The sequence below is a fragment of the Dasypus novemcinctus genome, chromosome 15, assembly GCF_030445035.2.
Source record: "Dasypus novemcinctus isolate mDasNov1 chromosome 15, mDasNov1.1.hap2, whole genome shotgun sequence".
In the NCBI taxonomy this organism is placed as follows: Eukaryota; Metazoa; Chordata; class Mammalia; order Cingulata; family Dasypodidae; genus Dasypus; species Dasypus novemcinctus.
Genome location: NC_080687.1, coordinates 49419399 through 49436631, shown reverse-complemented (window position 1 = coordinate 49436631; position 17233 = coordinate 49419399). Strand labels below are relative to the sequence as shown.

Here is a 17233-nt window from a genome sequence, read left to right as displayed (position 1 = left end):
TGAGGCAAGCTGAAGGACAGATGCTTCACAGTTTAAATTCCATTGAAACATTAAAATATCAAAATAACTAGGTTTGAACAAAATTTTATAAGACATACAAAGAAACAAGAAGTGATGCCCAGGAAAAAAAGGAGGGGGATGGAATTAAAACATTATAAACCATCACTGAATAGGATCAGACTTAGGATATTCCAGAAAAGGAATTTTAAAATTTTCTTAAATATAATCAGAGAGCTGAAGGACAATATAGACAAAGAATACAAAGATATCAGGGAAATTAGAGATGAGCACAAAGAGAACATCAATAGAAGGATGGAAATTTAAAGAAGGAACTAAAAAGAGATGAGGACCACTTAAACAGAAATAGAGAAATTAAAAATTCCCTAGAGGAATTCAAAAGCATATTGGAGATGACTGAGGAAAGAATCAGTAAACTCATAGATAAAATAACTGAAATCATCCAGTCTCAGGAATAGAGAGATGAAAAAATGAAGAAAAGTGAAGAGAGACTTAGGAAACATGGGACAACACCAAGTATTGCTATATATATATATATATATATTCTATAAACAGAAGAAAGAGCAAAAGAGACAATGAAATTATTCAACGTAATAATAGCTAAAAACTTCTCACATGTAGCAAAAGACATGAAAATGCATATTCACGATACTCAACAAACTGTAAATACAGCAAACTCAAATAAATCCACAGTGAGACATATTATAATGAAAATGTCACATGTCAAAGATAAAGAGAGAATTCTGAAAGCCACAAAAGAAAAAAAAGCCACTTGCTCTATACAAGGAAGCCTCAAGAAGTTTAAGTGGTGATTTCACATTGGAAACCTGGAGGCAAGGTGGCAGTGGTATGAGATTTAAAGTGCTGAAAGGAAATAATTGCTATTTAAGAGTTCTTCATACAGCAAATCTGTCTTTCAAAATTGAGGAAAGGATAATATTTCCCCATATACACAAAATCTGATGGAGTTGGTCACCAGTAGATTGGCCTTAAAAGAGATGCTAAATAAAGATCTGTAGATTCAAAGGAAAGGACACCAGAAAATGATCAAAGCCACATAAAGAACAAAGGATCTTAGTAAAAGTAATAACAGTAGTAAATAAAATGCCAGTGCTATTGTATTTTTGGTTTATAAATCCAAATGTTTTACTTTCTACAGTATCAAAAAGGAAAATGGCTTAAAAATAATGATGAATCAGTGGCCATGAACTCATAATGTATAAACATGCAATTTATGAGAAGTAATAAATAAAGGTAGGGGATGGACAGGGAGAGAAACATAACTTGTGCATGCTATTGAAGTCAATTTTGTATCTAAGCAAGCAAGAATGTTATAGATTTAAGACGTTAAATTTAAACCCATGTTAACTACAAAGTAATTATCAGAGAATGTGCAACTCATAGTGATAGGAATTAGAGTACAGGTTACCAAAGATGGGAGGCAGACAGAATGGGACGTTAGTGCATAATAGGGGGCATGGTTTCTATTGCTGAGATGGGAGAAGTGATGAAGTAAGAGAAGGTGGTGAAGACACAGGAGCAATGTAAATATGAGAAATCAAAATAAATTATGGTTGAGTGAGTAGTTGAGATGGAAAACTTATGTTATCACAACTTAAAAAAAAAGAGCAGCTAAAGATATAATGACAATTAATGCAATATATGATCCTGGATGGCACCTAATAATAGAGGAGAAAAGGACACTAAATGACATTTTTTTGGCATATGAAAAACTGGAATGTAGACTGTAAGCTATATATCAATGTCAAATTTTTGGAACTTGATAACTGCACATAAGGTGGTTATATAAGTGAATATCCTTTATTTTCAGGAAATGTACATAAAAGTATAAGTATTCACAGAGCATGATGTATGTTACCTTATTCAAATGCTCAGAAAATTGAATGATATATAAACAGAGAGAGAGAGAGAGAGAGAGAGAGAGAGAGAGAGAGACTGATGCACAGTTATATTGAATGATGCAGGAAATATGAAAAAATGCTAAATTGGTGATTCTAGGCATCTGTAGGGATAGGGATATATTGAAGTTTTTTGTATTTTTATAACAGTTAGCTAAGATTTAATATTTCAAGGTAAAAAGATTTTTTTAAAGGTAGGATAAGCTTGTGGTACTCTTGTTAACCCCTCCCACATTCTTCTGCAGTGTGGTGTGAAGCTGGCTTCAGCTCACATTGTTCATACATAGCCCCATTCCCAGAGGAGCAGAATAATTCCTATACACACATGCGGTCACCCCTCGGGCTTAAGTGTGGTTTGCTGGCCTGGCGGGGGAGCGGCTGCGGCAGGCCAAGCCACTGCCCCCATAATAGGGTGGCTGGTCGGGCCCACCGCCACCCCTGAAGGAAGCTCGGCATGGGCGCAGAGTGCCCTCGGGTCTCCCCTTCTCGGCAGCCATGCTTCCGCGGCCGCCCCTCCTCCCGGATGGCGCCACACGATGCCTTGTGGGGCGGCACCCTTCTTCTTCCTTCTCCCTGCACAGGTGCAGGGCGGAAAATTCCAGTCTGCCCTTTTCCCCTCCCCCGACAGCAGCAACAGCCAGGCGTGGGTGGGAAACTCAAGTCTGCCCTCTACCCCAGCAACAGCAGCCACCAATCACTAAGCCCTGCCACTTCCCCCAGCAACAGCCAATCCCTAATCACCACCCCTCCCCCGTCCAGTCCAGTACCTCCCACTGACCTTTCGCCAGCAACCAATCAGAACAGGGCGTGGCTTCGACCAATCAGCCTTCCCCAGCCCCTATAAAACTGTTGCCTCTCCCTCAATAAAGTGGACCTGCGTGTTTACCTTGTCTCCACGGTAGTTCTTCTGCCGTGCGCCCTCCAGTCCTGAGAGCCCCCGACAAGGGCCTGGCCTCCCTTGTCCCCAGTTCGTCGCCTGCTTCTCCGGGCGACCCCTTCGTCACCGGCTTCGCCGGGCGACCCTGTCAGCCGAACCGCGCAACCCCTGTGAGACCGACCCCTCGTCTGCTGCCGGACCTACCCTTCGTCCCAAGCTGGACCGACCCCTCGTCCCAAGTGGGACCGACCCCTTGTCCAGAGCTGGACCGACCCCTCGTCCGCAGCCAGACCCCACCTCTACCGACCGAGCAAACCGTCGCACACACATTTTTGGGGAATCAAAAATATATAGATATACAGATTTTTGAACGAGTGCTCAAAGATAAGTTTATTTTGTTAAAACATCTCCATGTCTTCTTTTTTATTTTTTTATTTTTAAAAAAGCTTTAGATTACATAAATATTACATAAAAAATATAGGGGATTCCATATAACCCTCTTCCTCTGCCTCCCACATTTTCCCAAATTAACATCTTTCATTAGTGCGGTACATTTGTTATAATTTGATAGACACTTATTGAAACATTGCTACTAACCATGTACTATAGTTCACATTATAGTTTACACCTTTCCCCGCACAACTGTTTAGGGTTTTGGCAAAAAGTAAAGTGGCTGGTATCGTCATTGCAATGCCATGCAGGACAATTCTAATGTCTTCAAAATGCCCCCATTTACACCTCTTCTTTCCTCTTCCTCCCCTCAGAACCTCTGATGACCACTGCCTTTACATCAATGATACAAATTCTTCCATTGCTAGAATAATAATGTCTATAATATAATAATATGAGAATAATAATAAGTCTACTTTAGTCCACTGGTCATTCACCAATCTTGATGATTTTGAGATGGTGAAGCCCACTCTGTTTCTGCTTGAGAGGGGCTTAGATCCTCCGGCACAAATGGATGGAACTGTCTTGCTTGCAGTTGTAGATACTCTCTTTTTGACATGGGTGTTGTCCAACATCATCCTTTTGTTCATTGTCCTGGAAGAGTCCAGTGACTTGGTGAGTTGGTGTTGCAACACTGAAATTCAGGGCTCAAAAAAGACCTTGACCAAAAGGGGATAATATTAAATACATTTGAGTTTTTTTTGGTTAAGAGATTTCAAAGTCAGTCTAGAGGTCTTTCCAGAGGCTACAATTATACTCAGCAAGATCTCACTGACTGTCACAGTAAATAGTACGTCAAGCAATTGGGCTCCTTAAGTTTCTAAAGACATCTAGTCACTATAAACAGGGCAGACAAGCCCAGGAATTTGGCACCCTGTCAGTGGGTCTTACTTTGGAATATATGCAACCCAATGTAAGAGAGTTAGACTCATTTGTAATTTCCTTACACATGGTTCTTCTTTCCCTTTTATTTGGACTTATAATTAGTACCATGCTTTTTTAAATCCCCAAATCCCCTATATTTATGATGGAACACTTATGTAATCTAATGCTTCTTTAAAAATAGAAAAAAAAATATTGAAAATAGAAATGTAAATGTATTCAAGTTGATATACCTCAAAAAATCAAATAAATATGAAACTTGGCATTATAGAACAATTCAGAGGCCAAAGAAAAGATTGTAAGCTTTATAAAGACCAAATTGCAAAATGGCAGAAGAAATTTGACAGTCATAAATGCTTATATAAAAGAAATCAGAGACATAACCTCATAACTGGAGGATGTAGAAAGGTGATACATAACTAAACCGAAACTGAACAAAGAGAAGATAATACCAAGTATTAGAGAGGAAATAAATGAAATAGAGTATAAAAAACAATAGCAAGAATTAACAAAATCAAAAGTTGGTTCTCTTAAACAATTAATAAATTCAAGAACCGTTAGCTAGATCAACAAAGAAAAAAAGAGAGAGGATACAAATAACTAAGATCAGAAATAAAGGGGGCATAATAACAACCCCTACCAAAAAAAAAAAAAAAGCATTATTGGATAATATTATGAGCAACTGTTTCAACAAATTAGATAAAACTAGGTGAAATGGACAAATTCCTAGAAACACACAAACCACCTACACATACTCAAGAAGAAATAGAATTTCTCAACAGACTAATAACATAAAAATAAATATAATTTATCAAAAATCTTACAATAAAGAAAAGTCCAAGATGACATGATTTCTCTGGTGAATTTTACCAAACAATCCAAGAAGAATAAACACCTATATGTCTCAAATTCCTCCATAAAGTTGAAAAGGCATGACTACTTATTAACAAATTTTATGAAGTCTTTACTGTAATATCAAAGCCAGATAAAAATATAATAAGAGAAGAAAATTACAGAGCCGTAACTGTTAGGAAATATCCTCAACATAATATTAGCAAGCTGAATCTGATAGCACATTAAGAGATCAATATACCATGATCAATTCTTACTTAACCAAGATATGCATGGGTCAACATAACAAAAATAATTAACCTAATACACCTGATTTATACAACAAATGAAAAATAAAACATGTATAATCATCCGAATTCATACATACAGGGCATTTGACAAAATCCATCAACCCTTCTTTTAAAAAAGCACCCCAAATCCTAGGAATAGAAAGAAACTTCCTCAAAACAGGACATATGTGATGTGGGGGCATTTTCAGGACTTGGAGTTGTCCTGGGTGGTACTGCAGGAACAATTACTAGACATTGTATGTCCTCCCATGGCCCACTGGGTGGACTGGGGGAGAGTGTAAACTATAATGTGGACCATTCACCATGTGGTGCAGCAGTGCTCAGAGATATATTCACCAAGTGCAATAATGTCCCATGATGATGGAGAAGGTTGTTATTATTGGATGATTGGGGTGAGTGGGGTGGGGGGTATATGGGGACCTCATATTTTTTTAATGTAACATTAAAAAATGAAAGGCAAAAAAAGACCAAAAAATAAATAAAAAATAAATTGTAAAAAAGAAAAGTCCACATTTAACAGCTATGCTGAAACTCTGAATGCTTTTCCTCTAATATCAGGAACAAGACAATGATTTCCCACTGTCAGCACTATTATTCAGTGTTGTACTGGAAGTTGGAGCTGGAGAGGCAAGAAAAACAAATTAAAGCCACTCAAAATTGACACGAAAAAAGCAAAACTTACCCTATTTTCAGATAATCTGAACCCCAAAATAAAAAATACTCTGAAAAATGCCCCTCAAAACCTACTAGACCTAACAAAAGAATCCAGCAAAATAGTGGAATACATGATGAACTCAGGATTATCAGTCGTGTTTGTGTCACTATTAGTAAACAATCTATAAAGGAAATCTAGAAAAAATCATTTTGCAATTGCAATTAAAGAATAAAATATCTAGGAATAAATCTAGTAAGGATATAAAGGATTTACATGCAGAAAGTTATAAACCATTCCTCAAAGAAAACAGAAAAGGCCTAAATAAATGGAAGGACATTCATGTTCATAGATTGGAAGTCTAAATAAATATTATTAAGGTGTCAATTGTAAGCTAAGATGTTTACAGATTCAATGCCATCCCTGAAATTTCCAAGCCTTGGAAAATTCGAAGAATTGGAAAAGCCAATAATCAAATTTATATGCAAGGGTATATATATATATCCCCGAACAGTCAAAACAATCTTGAAAAAATGAATAAACTTAGCTGATCCACAAATTCTGATTCTAAAATTTATTAAAACATGCCTCAAGCAAGGATGTTGCATTGGAATTCTTCACATTATACACAATTGCTTTGTAAGTTCATAAATTATATATATATATATATATATATATATATATATATAAGTTACATATATATATAATTATTTCAAGGATCTGCTAATCAAAATATCATGGTGCTGGCAAAAGGATGGACCTATAGACAAATGGGATTGAAATGAAAGTTCAGAAATATAACAAGTCTTGGACAATTAATTTTTAACAAAAATGCCAAGTCCACTCAGTTGTGAAAGAAAAGACTTTTCAACAAATGGTGTTAGGAAAACCAAATAGCCTTATGCAAATTTATGAAGATTAATCCTATACTCATACCATATACACCATTAACTCAAAGTGGATTAGAGACCTAAATATGAGAACCAAAACTCTAAAACTCCTAGAAGAAGCCATAAGGAAGCACATTCAGGATCTCATGTGAAGAAATGGTTCCTTTTACACCAAAACATGAGAAATAAATTAAAAATAGACAACTGGGACAATGGTAATATTAAAAGCTTTTGTGCATCAAAGGACTTTATCATGAAAGTAAAAAGACAACCTACAGAATGGGATAAAATATTTGGAAACCACATATATGAGATTTAAACATTTTTTTTCATAGTTAATGTATTTTATTTTTAGCACAGAATAGTAAATACAGCTAGAAATAATGTAGGTAAATATACTTAAGTGATATTTTCTTTCAGTGTCTTTTAAATCTCATATTTAAAATTCAGGTACTAACATATTATGCCTTTTTAAATATATTTTTATTTATTTTTAAAAGATACATAGTACGCCTTTCTGTATTAACTAAAAAATATACGAGGTTCCCATATACACTATGCTGCACAATCCCCACTTTTCCCACATCAACAACTTCTTTTATTGGTGTGGTCCATTCATTCCATTTGATGAATACATTTTGGAGCACTGCTGCACAGCATGGATTATAGTTTACATTGTAGTTTACACTCTCTCCCAGGCCATTCAGTGGGTTATGGCAGGATATATAAAGTCCTACCTTTGTCCCTGCCATATGATTTAGGACAATTCCAAGTCTGCCCAAAGCCCCCATATCACACCTCCTTTTCCCTCTCCCTGCATTCAGCAGCTTCCGGCCACTCTCCCACATCTATGATATAATTTCTTCCACTGCTAGAGTCACAATAATTTTATACTAGAATACCAGTAAGTCCATTCTAATCCATATTTTATTCCTCCATTCTGAGAATCCTGGGATGGTGAAACCCATTCCATCTCTCAATCAAAAGGGTATTTTGATCCCACATGGCTAGTGTATGGGACTCTTGTGCCCACAGCTGTAGACTCTCTTGGTTCCTTGGTGTGGTGGTTGTCCATTCTCACTTACCTGTCAGCTGACCTGGGTAAGTCCAAAGAACTGGAGAGTAGGTGCTGCAACAGTGCTGAGGCTCAGGGACCAGCTGGCATATGGTCAGCCCAGAGATTCAAGTCTCCTGGGCATACATCAACCCCAGTGTCAGCCACAGGTTCAATAAAAGGAGCAGAAAAAGCATGTACAGAGATGTCACATCTGAGTCCAACTCCCTTACATTCAGGAGCACAAATTCAAAAGTAGGGCCCACTCCCAAGGCTCTGAATTCTGGAACCATCTGCCATGACTGAAAGACCATGGTGTCTCCATAGCTCTCAGGAGTACCATTACCTAGGGCTGTATCTACTATGGCTGTCTCTGAGATCTTGCCAAGACATGCATAAGCACAACCCTGACTCATTTCTCTTAGCCATATAAACACATATGTCTTTGCCATTTCCTCCTTTTATTCAAGGACATTTTCTAGTTGCATCACCAGTTGGTTCTTGGGGGTAATCCCTCAGTGCCAGAAAAGCTGCTCTCTGGCAGTCATGTCCCACCCTGTAGGGAAGGTATTCTGAATTTGGCTTAGAAAGTGGCCACATTTGAGCAACATGAAGTCTTTCAACATGTATCTCAGGCACCCTGAAACACTAGGCCATGTCAAATTCCAAGCTCAACAGGCTCATAAGTATACTCACCATTATCAAGAGCTCATGATTAGACCATCCTTCCTCACTGGTCATTGCCCTGGCACTTGGGGAATTGTTGCTGTTCCTTTGGGGAATGCAACAGAGTTCCCTTGGATGAGAACCAAGCACTCCCTCAATTGTGTGAATGTCAACCACTGAATCAATACCCAATGAATATCTAAATATGTCTATATAACTTATATGCATGCCCAGGAAAACTCCCTCCCATGCATCCACCATCAATCACACCCCACAGCAATGCTCCTCCCTGCCATATTTGAGACCCTCTGTGATCCAAAATTTCTTAAATAATGAAGCCAAATATATTGCTAAGTTCAATGAATAGGAAAATGAAATAGAAATATATATTTAAACATTAGAAGTAAAATACATAATTTAGGAAAGCTAAATTAAGGAAAAATTATTGGGGTATTAAAATATATATATTTTTTAATATTTTGCCTTTCAGCACTGTAATAGGTGTTGTCCTGTATGTACAGGACAAGGCAATCTCTTCCATTTCTTCCTCAGTGTCTTATCTCTTTTTTCTAATAAGCAAAGAAATTTTAGGTCACAGTAAAGTCACATACAGTATATAGTGGACTCCCATATACCCAACATCCTCCCTCTTTTCCCCCTTCCCCAACAACGATATTTTTACATGTGGATGTTACAATAGCTACAACTGATGTAGAAATATTTAAACACAGCCACTGACCATAGTCATTAATTTACATTATGATTTACATTTAGATCATCCAATTTTATAAATTTTTGTTATTACGGATTTTGCCCACAAGGGCATTGGCTCGCAATCCACACCCCCCCCCCCATTTCCTATAAGCCTTTCTGCCAGACTTGAGCTCTTTAAAATGGCTCAATTAGCTTAATTCATATCAGAGAGGTCATGTCGTATTTGTTCTTCAATGCATGGCTTGATTCACTCAACATAAGGTACTCAAGATTCATCAATGTTATTCCATGTGTTAGTACTGTATTCCTTCTTACAGCTGAGTAGTATTCCATTGTATGTATATACCACATTTTGTTAATCTGTTTATCCATTGATGGGCATTTGGGTTGATTCCAACTTTTGACAATGGTGAATAATGCTGCTATGAACACTGGTGTGCATATATCAGTATGTGTCCTTGTTTTCAGCTCTTCTAGGTATATACCCAGCAGTGGTATTGCTGGGTCATGTGGCAAACCTATTGCTACTTTTTTGAAGAACTGCCAAACTGTCCTCCACAATGGCTAGATCCTTCTACATTCCAACCAGCAGTAGATGAGGATTTCCATTCCTCCACATCCTCCCCAACACTTGTATTCTGTTGTTTTAATAGCCATCAGTCTAATGGGTATAAGATGGTATCTCATAGTTTTGATTTGCATTTCCCTACTATCTAGTGATGTTGAGCATTTTTTCATGTGCTTTTTAGCCATGGTTATTTCTTCTTTGGAGAAGCATCTATTCAGATCTCTTGCCCATTTTTTAAATTGGTTGTCTTTTTATTTTTGAGATATAAGATTTCTTTAATATGCTGGATGTTAGTCTCCTACCAGATATGTGATTACCAACTATTTTCTCTCACTGGGTAGGTTTTCTTTTCATTTTCTTGACAAACTTCTTTGAGCTGCCAAAGGTTTTAATTTTGAGGAGGTCCCATTTATCTAATTTTCTTTCATTGCTCATGCTTTGGGTGTGAAGTTTATGAAGTCATTTCCTATTACAAGGTCCTGTAGATGCTTCCCTAAATTGTCTTCAAAGGTCTTTATGGTCTTGGCTTTTATATTTAGATCTTTGATTCATTTTGAGTTGATTTTTGTGTAAGATGTGATATGTTGTTCCTCTCTCATTCTTTTGAATATAGATATCCAATTCTCCAATCACCATTTGTTGAAAAGGCCATTCTCTCCCAGTTGAGTGGGATTGGTGGCCTTGTTGAATATCAGATGACTGTATATGTGAGGATCTATATCAAGCTCTCAGTTCAGTTCCATTGGCCAGTATGTCTATCCTTGTACGAGTGCCATGCTGTTTTGACCACTATAGCTTTGAGTATGTTTTAAAGTCAGGTAATGTAATTCCTTCAATTTTTTTTCAATATGTCTTTGGCTATTAGAGGCCTATTTCCCTTCCAAATAAATTTCATAGTTAGTTTTTCCAGTATAGTAAAAAATACTATGCTGATTATTATTTGGATTGCATTAAATCTGTAGATTAGTTTGGTAGGATAGACATCTTAATGATATTTATTCTTCCTATCTATGAACAGGAAATATTCTTCCATTTATTTAAGTTTTCTTTGTTTTCCTTTAACACTGTTGTGTAGTTTTCTGTGTATAGGTCATTTATATATTTAGTTGAATTTATTCCTAGGTACTTAATTTTTTAAATTTACTATTGTAAATGGAATTTTTTAATTTCCTCCTCAGATTGCTCATTTTTGGGGTACAGAAATGCTACTGATTTTTGCACATGGATCTTATAACCTGTAACTTTACTGAACTCATTTATAAGTACTAGAAGATTTGTTGCAGATTTCTCAGGGAGTTTTATGTATAGGCTCATGACCTCTGCAAATAGTGAAACTTTTACTTGTTCCTTTCTAATTTGGAAGCCTTTTATGTCTTTTTCTTGCCTCAGTGCTTGAGACAGTACTTCTGACCCAATGTTAAATAGGATGGGTGATAGTAGGCATCCTTGTCTACTTTCTGATCTTAGGGGGAAAGATTTTAGGATTTCAGCATTGTATATGATGTTAGCTGTGGGTTTTTCATATATACATTTTATCTTGCTCAGAAAATTTCCTTCTATTCTTATGTTGTGCAGTGTTTTAATCAGGAAGGGTGCCATAGTTTGTCAAATGCTTTTTCTGTGTCTATAGATATGATCATGTGGTTTTTTTCCTTTTGATCTATTAATGTGGTCCATTACATTGATTGAACTTATGTTGAACCAACCTTACATACCAGGGATGAAATAATCTAGAACATGTTGTATAATTCATTTGATGTGTTGTAGAATATGATGAGCAAGTATTTTGTTGAGAATTTTAGTATCTAGGTTCATTAGAGAGATTGGTCTGTAATTTTCCTTCTTAGTGACATCTAGGCTTTGGAAATAGGGTAGTATTGGCATCATAGAATTATTTAGGCAATGTTCCTTCTACTTCAATTTTTTTTTAAGGGTTTAGGCAAGATTTGTGTTAGTTCTTTCTGGAATATTTCATAGAATTCACCTGTGAAGCCATCTGGTCTTGGACTCTTCTTAGTTGGGTGATTTTTAGTTACTGATTTCTCTTTACTTGTGATTTGTCTGTTGAGATCATCAATTTCTTCTTTCAGCAATGTAGGCTTCTTATGTTTCTAGGAATTTGTCCATTTCCTCTAAAGTGTCCTTCTTGTTAGTATATAGTTTTTCAAAGAAAATGTTTATGATGCTCTTTATTTTTGTGGGGTCATTAGTGATATCCACTTCCTCATTTCTTATTTTGTGTATTTGCCTCTTCTCTCTTTTATTCTTTGTTAGTCTAACTAATGCATTTGTCAATTTTATTGATCTTCTCAAAGAATTAGCTTTTGAATTTATTTTTCTAGTGCTTTCTCATTTTCTATTTCATTTAGTTCTGCCTTAACATGTGTTATTTCTTTCTACTTCCTTTGGGGTTGGTTTGTTGTTGCTTTTTTGCTAATTCCTCCAAGTGTGTGATTAGGTCTTTGATTTTAGCTCTTTCTTCTTTTTTGATATACAAATTTATGGCTAAGAATTTCCCTCTCGGTACAGCTTTTGCTGCATCCCAAAAGTTTTGATATGTTATGTTGTCATTTCATTAGTTTCAAGGTAGTTGCTGATTTCTTTTGAGAGTTCCTCCTTGACCCACTGTTTTTCTAAGTATGTTGCTTAACTTCCACATCTTGGTGCCTAATATGTGTCTCTTAGTCTTGCAGATTTTCATTCCATTGTGGTCAGAAAAATTACTTTGTAAGATTTCAATCTTTCTGAATTCATTGAAACTTTTCTGTGACCTAGCATGTGGTCTATCTTAGGGAATGATTCATGTGTACTTGAGAAGAATGTATATCTGCTGTATTTGGGTGTAGTGTTCTGTATGTGTCTATTAGGTCCAGATAATATATTATTATATTATCTAATATATTATTCAAATCTTTGTTTCTTTATTGATTCTCTGTTGAGATGTTCTGGCTAATGGTGATAGTGGTGTATTAAAGTCACCCATTATAATTGTAGAGGAATCTATCTCTTCCCTTAGTTTTTCCAGTGTTTGCCTCATGTATTTTGAGGCACTCTGGTTAGGTGCATAAATGTTTATGATTGTTCTTTCTTTTTGAAAGATTATTCCTTTCCCTAATATGTAGTGTCCATCTTTGTCTCTCACAATAGTTATGCATTTAAAGTCTCTTTTGTCTGATATTAATATAGCTTCTCCTGCCCTTTCTTGATTATTGTTTTCCTGTAAGATTTTTTTTCTAGCCATTCACTTTCAACCTCCTTGAATCCCTGCCTCTAAGATGGGTTTCTTGTAGACAGCATATAGATGGGTCATATTTCCTTATCCATTCTGCCAATCTGTGACCCTTGACTGGTGAATTTAATCCATTATCATTCAAGATATTACTCTTAGGGACTTACTTATATTAGCCATATTTTCTTTGGGTTTATATATGTCATATGTTGTTTTTATTTTTTTTTAAATTATCATTTTGTAAGTTAATAGATCACACAAAATGTTGCATTAAAAATGATAAGAGGTTTCCATATACCCCACTACCCACTTCCCACCCCTTAATTTTTAAACTGTATATTTTTTGAAGATACATAGATCACAACAAAATGTTACATTAAAAATATAAAAGGTTCCCATATATTGTTTTTATTTCTATTTTTGTCTTTTTAGTTGTTCTTACTCTCTCCTCCAACTCTCTCTCTCCTGTTTTTTTTCCTTTCAACGTGCAGAACTCCCTTTAGTATTTCTAGAAGGGGAGGTTTATTATTGGCATACTCTTTTAGTTTCTCTTTATCTGTATGAACATTTTGAAATCTCCATCATTTTTGAATGCCAAGTTTGCTGGATAGAAAATTCTTGGTTAGATTTTTTTTTTCTTTTAGTACTTTGATATAATATACCACTGCCTTCTTGCCTCCATGGTTTCAGATGATACATCAGCACTTAATCTTCCTGAGGTTCCTTTGTATGTGATGGTTCTCTTTTCTCTTGCTGCCTTCAGTATTTTCTCTTTGTCATGAGCATTGGATAATTTGACAAGTATATGTATTGGAGTAAGTCTGTTGGGATTTATATTGTTTGGGGTGTGTTGTACTTCCTGGACATGTGCCTCTATCTCCCTCATGAGGGTTGGGAAGTTTTCTGCCATGATTTCCTTTAACACCCCTCTTGTCCCCTGTCCCTTCTCTTCTCCTTCTGGGATGCTTAAGATGCATATGTTTGCATGTTTTGTGTTGTCATTCAAATCCCGAAGTCCCTGCTGGATTTTTTCTATCCTTTTATCTACAGTTCTACTGTTTGATTTTGGATGTACTGTCTTCTAACAACTAATTCTTTCCTCTGCCTATTCAGATCTCCTGTTATTTGCTGAGAGTGTATTTTTGATTTCTTGGATTGTGCCATTCATCATTTTTATATCTGTTTTCTTTTTATGTATGTTTACAATTTCCTAACTATGCTCTCCCAATGTTTTCTTAATGTCCTTAATCTATTCCTTCACTTCATTAAGTTGGTCCATGATGTTTGTTTGGACAGCTTTGATTAGTTCTTTGATATTTTGCTTCTCTTCCTGGTTTTGTTTGTTCATTGGACTGGGCCATGTCTTCCTGTTTTGTAGTATGGTTTGTAAAATTTTATTGCTATCTGGCCTTTTTTTTTTTTATCTTGATGGGTTTGTTAAGTTGATTAGCTTCTCCCTCTAATCTAGGGTTTTATTTTTATTTTTATTACTGTTTTTGTGTGTCTGTTAAGTTTTCCTTTTGACACTTTGATCTTCTTATTCTATTTCCTTGTTGTTGTCTAAGTTCCATTGAAGGAGAAGTATTAGGGCCTGGGAAAGCAAAAGGGATAAGAAAAAGGATAAATAGTAAAATTCATAATAAAATTTATCAGAGGGAAGCAGATGTGGCTCAAGTGATAGAGCTTCTACCTACCATATAGGAGGACCTGGGTTCAATCCCTGTGGCCTCCTGGGCCCCAGGAGAAAGCAAGCCTGTGCAGTGAGCCAGAGCCCATATGAGTGTCTGCCTGGTGAGCCAGTGCCTGCACAAGTGAGTCACACAGCAAGATGATGACACATCAAGAGAGAAGACAAGCAGACAGTCAAGTTGAAATGCAGCAGAAACCAGAAACTGAGGTGGCACAATTGACAGGGAACCTCTCTCCACATCAGGAGTCCCCAGGAAAAATCCCAGTGAACCCTAGAGGAGAGAAAATGAGAAGAGAAGACAGCACAGTCAGCAAAAACAGTAAGGTGTATGGAGAAGAAAGGAGAAAATAAATAAATAAATAAATAAATATATATTTTAAAGAGAGACAGTTGAGCATCAACATCAAAAAATAAATAAAAATTAAAAAGTTAACAGAATAAACATATAAGACCTAGGGAAATGAATATTTAACTCCTGTAAGCAGTGTAGAGTTCTAGGAATAAAACATGGAGTACCTACTATGAAATGGGAAACCAAATATGGAGAAGTATATAGAATGAATTAAAATTCCAGAGTGATGAGGATAGAGTGAAATAAAAAAGAAAAGACAAAAAGAAAAGAGTTAATAAAAGATAGAGAACAGAATAGAAGAGCTAGAAATAAAAAAGCCAGAATAATTGGGGTCTAAACAAAGAGAGGTGGAATGTAAGAAGAACAACAGAAAGTGGAAGATAGAAAGATGTTGGAAGAATAAAGAGATAGCATTGGTATCCATATCAGTATGTACAGAAAAGAGGAAATCAAGAAAGAGGACCTAGCAAACAAGAAACAAGCTGGCAGCACATAATCATAAAATAATAATAGTAATAATAATAAAGGGGATGAATAAAGAGAAAAGAAATACAAGAAAAAAAATGGACAAAACCCACAAATAAGTAGTCAACCAAAATGCTAAGTAATAACAGCCTTCCCTCCTTAAGTCCCGTGGAGATTCTTAGCCTGTCAGTATTTATCATTCAGTTGCCCTGCAGCTTTCTCACAGCAGATGTTGAAGTGGATTTTAGTAAGTAAAATAAGTTATATTACAAAGAAAAAGACACCTTTTTTTTTTTTAGAAAAATAAGAGACCAAAGGAAGCTAATACAAGAATAATGTTTATTTTTTTCCTGTCCTAAAATATTGGCTAGATGTTTAATATCCTAATAGGTCGGTACTTTAATAGGAGCCAGGAATAGAACTACCGACCTTGTATATTCAAGGCAGAAACTCCTCCACTGAGCTAAACTGTCTTATTGGATTGACTAGCTCTTCAGAAAGTTATAAGTCCTTTTCCCTTGGGCAGGATTGACTCTGCAGTTGAATAAACTGATGATTAGGAATCTGTCCTTCCCCCTTTTTATTCTAACTGCTTTCTCTCCCAGGGTAGCAGGGCCAGCAATAGCCTGTGTAAGAGTTCCTTTAGAAATTCAAATGGGACCCTGGTGACTTAACTCACTGCAGAAAAAAAAAAAATGACTCTCAGTCACTTCGAGAATATCTATTCCTTACAGGGAACCATAAATATGCTCTTGGAAGTTTATTAAGCACATGCTACTTGTAGGGTGGCACCGTGTGGGAGCGCGGCAACAGCAAGGGTCGGCTCGTCTCCAGGCGCCGGTGCAAGTCGGACCCGGGTGGCAGGAATGGGCATTAAGGCCCTCCGCTTGGGGTTCGGGCGTACTGCCCGCCCCTCTGCCCAGCTGCACCCGCTTCCCCCTCAGTGGCCTAACCCCGCCTCTCCCCCGAGGGCCACCGCCGCGCCATGACAGCCCCGCCTCGCTGCTGCCGAGAACCCTGGCTACCCCGTCTTCTGCCCGCAACCAGTGATGCACCCCTGCACGAACCTATCAGCCGTCTGCCGCCCCCCGGCCACGCCCCCTGCCCTTCCCCCATCTTCGCCCTATATTAACCGCTGTACTTCCTGAATAAATCAGACTTGCGCACAGATCCTGGTCTCCTCGGTAGTCTTCTTCCTACCGCACGTCCTCCGCACCTTGCTGGCCCTGGAGCGCCTTCTTGGAAGGCCCCTCCGTGTGTTGCAGCCCTCCGCCCGAGCCCACACCGCCCCTGCAGCGGCCCTCTGGGCGAGCCCACACTGCGACATTTGGCACCCAACGTGGGGCTCGAACCCACGGCCCTGAGATTAAGAGTCTCATGCTCTACCGACTGAGCTAGCCGGGCGGCCGCTCCTCTTCCGGCAGGGGCCAAGATGGCGCCATGGCCGGAAGGGGCGGGTATAGGGGGAGGGACTTCCCTTTATCCTCCCAAGAAGAAGGCGGAAGTTCGCCATCTTGGGGGCGAGGCCCAGACGCTTACACAGGCACGGGCCAATTCACCAATCCGGCCCAATATCACAATGCCCCCCCCCCCGAGTTCTGGCTCCAACTTCACGAGCTGGCTTTCCGCGCTTTCCGCAGCTGCTCCGCCACCAGACCTGAGCCA

General features: G+C 37.6%; 1 non-coding gene across 1 annotated transcript; it reads right to left on the bottom strand.

The window, feature by feature from the left end:
* Positions 1 to 16899: 16899 nt before the first annotated feature.
* TRNAK-CUU (transfer RNA lysine (anticodon CUU)) lies at positions 16900 to 16972 on the bottom strand. Its single transcript has one exon. It is a non-coding gene; the product is annotated as a tRNA-Lys (tRNA).
* Between the last annotated feature and the right edge of the window lie 261 nt (positions 16973 to 17233).